This window comes from Onychomys torridus, chromosome 2 (genome assembly GCF_903995425.1).
Source record: "Onychomys torridus chromosome 2, mOncTor1.1, whole genome shotgun sequence".
In the NCBI taxonomy this organism is placed as follows: domain Eukaryota; kingdom Metazoa; phylum Chordata; class Mammalia; order Rodentia; family Cricetidae; genus Onychomys; species Onychomys torridus.
Window position 1 is genome coordinate 145,370,701 of NC_050444.1, and position 8,671 is coordinate 145,379,371.

The window sequence follows — 8,671 nt, forward strand, 5'->3', positions numbered from 1 at the left end:
TTTAAAATTTCATCCATATTTTACTCTCATAATATTTTCCATCCCACATTTCAAGCTGTGTTCTGTCCCTTTGACTTCCAGACAAAGTTCCCTTTCTAAGTTAAGCTTTGTGGTGGACATGGGAAAGTTCTCGCTTACATGTACTTGCCACATTGATTCTAACCAATGATCTTTAGGTGCAACCATATGAAAATTCTGTTATGTGCCCAGATCCCTGGCAGTGGGTTTTGCTGGCAGCTCCTAAATGGAAAGCTCTGAATAAAGACGCCAAGGAACGTGTGGAGTGTCCTCATCTCACTGCAGAAGAAGACACAGACGTTCCATGGGCATCATTAGCCTTGTTTTCAGTGACCTCTCGGGGTCTGTGTTGTCGGCCCTGTTGCAGCAAGGAAGCTGTATGCAGCATGCCATCCAGCCTCAGCATTAGAGTCACGTTTAGAGGTTAGGAAAAATGGGTCCTCTTCTCATGGAGCGTCACAGTGCTACTTGTCTGGGATCCTAAGGGCTGGTGTTAGGCCACTATGGATGCTGCACACCCTCTTCACCTCAAGCAAATCACTGGGGACTCGGGGACTCTCCTGCCGCCTCTGTGAACTCTGTCTGCAGTGTTCATCTTGGACCACATTGTCTTCTAGAATATTGGGCCAAAGATGTTAGCTCTTGAGGCTGAAGTTAAGTAAGGTCCTGCCCCGGGCTGCTCTGCCCTCTCACAGTCCAGTGGATAAAAGACCCTCCCTGGCAACTGAGAGAGAAGCCCTGATTTCTAGTACTACCACTTCTCATGGGGTAGGTGTGCTCATGGCCATTAGATCACCCAGTTCAGATGAAAGTGAAAGCTTGGAGGTGGAGCGCTTCAGCCAGTATGGCATGCATGGCAAGGGGCAGCTACAGAGCTCTGGGGAACTCCTCATCTGTAATAGTTACAGGAAGACATGTGAAATCATCAAGATTAACAGTTGACATTAGAGCCCCGACTGAAGTCAAGCAGGCTTGCCATAGGACTGGCGTGCTTCTAAAGACCTGGGGCTGGCAAGATGGTACGAGGGTAGAGTGCGTGCATCTGTGTTGGGTCCCCAGATTCCCACAAGGGGGCAGGCAAGAACCAACCCCCAAGAGCTGTCACTTTTTTTGTTTTTCAAGACAGGGTTTCTCTGTGTAGCTTTGCGCCTTTCCTGGAACTCGCTTTGGAGACTAGGCTGGCCTCGAACTCACAGAGATCCGCCTGCCTCTGCCTCATGAGTGCTGTGATTAAAAAGGCATGCGCCACCAATGCCCGGCCACTTTTTTTTTTTTTTTTTTTTTTTTTTTTAAGTTAAATCACTATGTATCATAGCGCACACCTTTATTCCTACCACTTGAGAGAAGAGGCAGACAGATCTGAGACCTTGTCTCAAAAAAGCTGCTATAGGGGGGCTGGAGAGATGGCTCACAGGTTAAGAGCACTGACTGCTCTTCCAGAGGTCCTGAGTTCAATTCCCAGCAACCACATGGTGGCTCACAACCTTCTGTAATGAGATCTGGCGCCCTCTTCTGTATACATAATAAATAAATCTTTAAAAAAAAAAAAAAAAAAGCTGCTATAGTACAGCTATTGTGAATATTTTATTGCACTTACTGATCGTATGTGAGGAAAATTGTGCATACCATTATATATGTTCTCGGGAAATCAGCTCTCCCCTCTATGTGCTGTATGGACTGAACTTAGGTCATGGGGCTTGGTAGCAGGTATGGTAGGCCATTGAGCCATCCTGTCAGCCCCTGCTGTGAAGATATTAATTGCCCTAACATTTGATCAAAAAAGCCTACTAGGGGTTCCCACCTGGCCACGCCCAGGTCACCCCACAATGGCAATGGCAGAAACGGCCATTTTCATCTCAGCAGTGAAAACAGCAAGGCATGCATGCTCTCACCCCCACCCTGACCTGCTGCAAATATGCAGTGGAGGGTTCCCAAGAAGCAGTCACTGTAGTCTGCTTTGTTGGGGCTCTGAGTTCACACATGCCTCTTTCCATGCTTGGCCTCTGCTCTCCACCTTGGGTAGAGGAGGGAAGACAAAACAGAAAGCCCAGCCAACAGCACTGATGGGCTGTTCTGATCATTTGGTCCGTAGTTTAAGGAAGCGAGCAGACGATAGAAAAGGCACGGCAAGACAACCTGAAGGAATGGTTCAGCAGTTAAGAGTGAGTACTGCTCTTGCAAAGGACCAAGTGTGGTGCCCAGCATCCAAGTCAAGACAGGGTTTCTCTGTGTAACAGTCCTGACTGTCCTGGAACTCGCTCTGTAGACCAGGCTGGCCTCGAACTCAGATCCACCTGCCTCTGCCTTCCAAGTGCTGGGATTAAAGGTGTGTGCCGCCACCACCCGGCTGCATCCAATCTTAAATCTTACAACTGCCTGATCCCTGGTCCCCTGGCCTCCAAGGTTACCTGTGCTTGTGTCTTTCAAGGGAAACATTGAAGAATTTCTGTCTTTTAAAACAGTTGACTCTAACGCTGGCCAGCTTCCAACAGCCTCCTGAACAGCTGGGATTACAGAAATGAGCCGCCAGGCCCAGGTGAAAGACATACTTGGAACTGAGGAAGGGGCTGGGAGTGAGGCTCAGAACCCAGCTTGCATGAAGTCCTGGGTTCCAACTCCAGCACTGCATAAAAACCTGGTGTGTGGAGCACGCCTTTGATCCCAACATCCAGGATGTGGATACAGAGAAACCTGTTTTCACAAGTTTTGAAGTAAAATGAAACCACAACTTGCCAAGATTGCTAACATGCCCCTAAAGTAGTCCCTAGACAAACTTATAGTAATCGATACAAGAAAACTAAGATGAGTAACTTCTCCCTTAGAGGACTGGGGGTGGGGGTGGACCCAAAGCCAGCGGCAAGATGTAGTAAAACTACAAGTATAAATGAAGCTGGAAACAGGATGTTGAGAAAAGTGAGAGATGTTTTTCTTTTTTGAAGGTAATAAATTTGACCAAGCAGCCGGGATAAGGAATACAAGCATGTCACTAGTGTCAGGACTGATACTGTGGCAGTTCTAGCCCTACTGGCTGATGTCCTGGACTGAAATTTGCCAAAACAACTAAACTGTTCCAATAGGCCCGGCATATTCAAGAACTTGTTAGTAACTTACAGAAACCAGGCACCCAGCCGCACTAGTAAGTTCTATCAGTGAGACTTGGAAATCGGGCTGTGAGTGTGGCCTTGGTGGACGGGGTCGTTTGCACAATGCCCCAGCAGAAGCCTAGCACGGTCCCAGTCCTTCAAGGTAGAAGCAGGAGACCAGGGATTCAAGCTCATCCCTGACTGCACAGTAAGCTTGATGCCAGTCTGGGATACATGAAGCTGTCTCAAGATCTTTTTCTTTAAAAACAAACAAACAAACAAAAAAAAAAAAAAACAGACTTATATGTGTATGGTACATGGAGTTTGAGAGTTTTGTGTGTATGGTGTTTGAGATTTTTGTGTGTATGGTGTTACATGTATTTCTGTGCATTGTGTATGTGCAGTGCCCACAGCAGTGCCCACAGCAGCCAGAAGAGGGCATCAGATCCCACGGTACCGTAGTTACAGGCAGTTTTGAGCCACCATGTGAGGCTGAGAATTGAACTTAGGTCCTTGGGAAAAGCAGCCAGTGCTCTTAACTGCTGATCTATGGCTCTAGCCTTCACTTTGTTTTTGTTTGTTTGGTTGGTTGGTTTGGTTTTTTTGTTTGTTTTTGTTTAAGGGAATGATTCTAGACCTAAACCTCTTAACTGAAGTTCCCTCTTCTCAAAGTGACCCTAAAACTAGCCGGAACAACTGGTATCTATGGTTCTCTCTCCTCTGTCTCCTCCCTCTCCTCTCTCTCCTTTCTCTCCTTTCTCTCCCCCTGTCTCCTCTCTTTTCTCTCTCCCCTTCCCCCTTTCCCCCTCTCTCCTCTCTCCCCTTTTTCCCCCATCTTCCTCCTCTCTTCTTCTTCTCCCCTCCCTCTCCTCTCCCCTCCTTCTCCCCTCTCCATGCCCCACTCCCACCTCTCTCTTTCACTAGTCACCCCTAGCCTAGTCTAGTCCTGAACTCAGTTATTTTTCTGTTTACTCAAGTACTAGGCCTGCAGGCACGAGCTGCCACGCCTGCTTCTGTCTCTGGAAGAGCTATGCAGCAGACTGCTAGTGTGTCTAGCCACAGAGTAGGGTCCTGGAGCAGCTTGTGCGGCTGAGAAGGTGCTCAGAGGTTAAGAGCTCTGTCTGCTCTTGCAAAGAACCTGTGTTCAGCTCTCAGCACCCACATAGTGGCTCATAACCATCTATATGGTGGTGCACACCTTTAATCCCAGCACTCGGGAGGCAGAGGCAAGCAGATCTCTGAGTTTAAGGCCAGTCTGGTCTACAGAGTAGTTCTAAGACAGCCAGGGCTCCATGGAGAAACCCTGTCTCAAAAAAAAAAAAAAAAAAAAAAAGTCAGTTTGAGAGGATCCCGTGCCCTCCTGTAGCATCCTCAGGCATTATATGAATGCAATGCACATATATGTAGGCAAACATGCATAAATTTAAAAAATAAAAGCCAACTGTTGATGGTTTAATGATGCGATAAAAAGCTTATATTGGCTGGGCAGTGGTGGCGCACGCCTTTAATCCCAGCACTCAGGGAGACAGAGGCAGGCAGATCTCTTGAGTTCGAGGCCAGCCTGGACCACAGAGTGAGTTCCAGGACAGAGAAACCCTGTCTCAAAAAAAAAAAAAAAGCTTATATTGAAAAGTTGGAATTTCAAAAATAAAAAATAGGGGGCTGGAGAGATGGCTCAGAGGCTAAGAGCTCTTCCAGAGGTCCTGAGTTCAGTTCCCAGCAACCACATGGTGGTTCACAACCATCTGTAATGAGATTTGGTGCCCTCTTCTGGCCTGCAGTCATACACACTGTATACATAATAAATAAATAATCTTTAAAAAATAAAAATAAATAATATTCACATTAATACCACTCAAGTTAAATAGGTAGAAATCCAATGAAATATGTAAAAGATATATAAGAAAAACTACAAAACTTCAATGAAACAAATTAGAGATCTAAATGAAGAGATATCCCATGTTCATGGATGTTGTTAAAATGTGGTTCTTAGTAGGGCAGTGGTGTTGCATGCCTTTAATCCCAGCACTCAGGAGGCAGAGCCAGGTGGATCTCTGTGAGTTCAAGGCCAGCCTGGTCTACAGAACAAGATCCAAGACAGGCACCAAAACTACACAGAGAAACGCTGTGTCCAAAAACAAAAACAAAAAAAAATGTTGTTCTTTCCAACTTTAATTACACAGTACAGTCACCATAAAAATTCAAATAAGTTGTCTTGTGCCCATAAACAAGCCAACTTTTAAATATACAAGGAAATACCACCACCACCCCCCAAAATCAAGAATATTCAACACAATATTGAAGAACCAAGTGAGAGACCAATGCCATCCAGATTTGGGGCTTACTAAGACCTCACAGCAGCTGAGAGGTTCTAGTTCAAGAGAACAGAGCAGTGAGACAGAATGAAAACACAGATGAACTGTAGCAGATGTTTTTTCCGGTCCTGCCCAGCCCCACAGACCCCACAGCTGCTTATAAAATAACCACTCAGAAGCTTATATTAAATGAAACTGCTTGGCCATTAGCTCAGGCTAGCTATTGACTAGCTCTTACACTTAAACTCAGCCCATTTCTGTTCATCTATGTGCTGCCACATGTTCCATGGCTTTACCTGTGTCCCATTACATGTTGCTCCGTGGTGTCTCCTGACTCAACCTTCCACTTCCCAGAATTCTTGTTTGCTTATCCCACCCATTCTTCCTGCCTGGCTACTGACCAATCTGCACTTTATTTATCAACCAATCAGAGCAACACATTCACAGCATACAGAATGGTATCACCCATCAATGAACTCACAGGTAACTGCCCTATGCCAGAAGAACAAAGAGGAAAAATGAAATCCTTTCAATGTTTCCTTTGGAAAAGACTAGACAGCCACACTCAGAATAATAAATCTAAACCAGAATTTACAGCTTTTAATAAATTCAGTTCTGGTGCCTCACACCTTTAGTCCCAGCACTCAGCAGGCAGACTGTGTTCAAGGCTAGCCAGGGCTACACAGAGAAACCTCTGTCTTGAAAAACCAAATATAAATGAATAAATAAGAAATAAATTCAACTCAAACATCATCAGCGTCAATAGAAAACAAAGATTAAGACAAGAGACTTGCCTTGTTGCTTACCACCAGCCCTGGTGACCCAAGTTCAAATACAGGAGCCCAAGCAATGGAAGGCGAAAACTGACTCCTGAAAACTGACCTCTTCTGACCTCCATACTTGCACCATGACCCACACAAATAAAACACAAAACTGTAAAACTCTTAGCAGACACTGTGGGAGAAAAAAACTAGGTGGAGTTGGGCCCAGAGAGACTGTTTTAGACATAATACAAGTAGCAATTCATAACAAAACTTGCCAAGTTAGACTTCATTAAAACATACTTCTGCTCTGGAAAAACAAAAAAACAACACAACAACAACAACAACAAAAGTGAATGGTGGAGAAATAGCTCAGCAGTTAGGAACACTTGCTAAGTTCAATTTCCAGCACCCATCTTGGGTGGCTCACAACTGTAACTCCAGCTCCAGGGGATCTGATGGCACCTAGCCTCCACAGGTACCTGAACTCCATACATACACACATATACTTGTATCCAAAATATATAAAGTTCTTAAAACTCAAAAAGAAACCAACCAATCCATTTTTAAAATAGGCCAAAAATCAGAATGGACTGTAGCAGGCTTCTTTGGCCCACCAGCCCCCAAATCATGACATGGAGACTTATTATTAATTATGAAAGCTCAGCCTTAGCTTAGGCTTACTCCACTAGCTCATGACCTTATCTCTCTATACTGCCCATGCTGCTTCCTCCATGTCTGACTGGCAATTTCCCCCTTACCTTCCCAGAGTTTCCTCTCTGCCCGGAAGTCATGCCTATACCTCCTGCCTAGCTATTGGGCATTCAACTTTTTATTACATCAATTACAGCAATACGTTTTCACACAGTGTACAGATATCTCACAGCATTTCCCCCTTTTTGTCCAAATAAAAAGGAAAGGTTTTAACTCTAACATAGTAAAACTATATACAATAAGAACAATTATCAAGTAAGAATTACATTCACAATGTTTAATCCATACATATTTGGCAAATTTGGAAAAAGTGATGCAATATCTATCTTATTGGTGAGTCCAAAGTTTTGTACCTAATTCACTTTCTACCCTAACTTGTATTACCAATCTAAAACTATCTCTTTAGCTCTCCAAAACATTTTCTTAGATAAACAACTTAAGCTTTTATGTCTCTGAACCTATATACTTTATACCTCTTTTATGAAATTTCTTTTCTGAATTTGGTAACAAGAAAAACTGTAACTACAACTTTCTTGTCTTCAATTCTGTCAGAAACCTGAAAAGAATATAATATTACCTAAGTAAACCGGAAGTGGAGAGCAAACATCTTCCAAAACTATAGAAATGACAGAAGCAACAGGCTGCCTGGACAGTCACCCAAGGTTCCTCTGTAATATTGGGGCATCCATTTCTGACCTGCAGGCCTAGAGTATCTAACAGACTTTTCTGTGAAGCAGTAATTTTAAAGGACTATCCTACCTTGTCTTGGCAAAGTTCAGCAGTCGCCTTTTGTGTCCAGTTTGGACAGCATTCTGTCAGTAATCAAAGCAAGGGCAATTTCTTTGCCCAGTATCTAGCTTTGCCACATTGAAAGAAAACCCCCTATGGAGGTTCTTCAATGTCCATCGTCCTTTTGGAAGTAAATTGGTGCTGCCAGGAGCAATCATGTCTCACTGTCATGAAAGCCTTATGTTATTAAAATGTCTTAAATGCCATATTCTATAGGTCTCTGAAGTGTTTGAAGCCCACATACCTAAAATATATTTCTATTTAACCTTGAAAACACACCTAACAGGACTACAAATTTGATTATTACAGATGACCTGTATTTCTATATTTATAAATTATACATTACATTTTTTTTTTTTTTACTTATAAACTGTATGGCCGTGGCAGGCTTCTTGTTATCTAGTTCTTCTATCTTAAATTAACCCATTTCTATTAATCTATACTTTGCCACTTGGTTCGTGGCTTACCTGTACCTTACATCTTGTCATGGTGGTGGCTGGCAGTGTCTCTCTGCCCCCAGCCTTCCACTTCCCAGAATTCTCTTCTCTCTTGTCCCACCTATACTTCCTGCTTGGCCACTGGCCAAACAACATTTTATTTATACAGAGCAATATCCACAGCACTTCCCCTTTTCTTTTTTCTTTTTTAAAAAGGAAGGGTTTTAACTTTTACATAGTAAAATTACATATAACAAAACAATTATCAAGCAAGAATTACAGTTATAATATTAAAGAAGATATCCTATCTATCTTATATTTGTGAGTCTAAGCTTTTATATCTAACTTATCTTTTATCATAACTGAGAAAACTATCTAGTCCTCAACCACATCAAAGACCTCAGAAGGATATAATATTATCTGAGAACCGGGAGAAGGATGCAAGCAACTTTTGGGAGTCTTGCAGGGTAGACAGAGACAGCTGGCAGCCTGGACAGTCACCTAATGTTCCTTTGTAAAGTTGGGGCATTTGTCTTCAGCCCACAGGGCTAGAG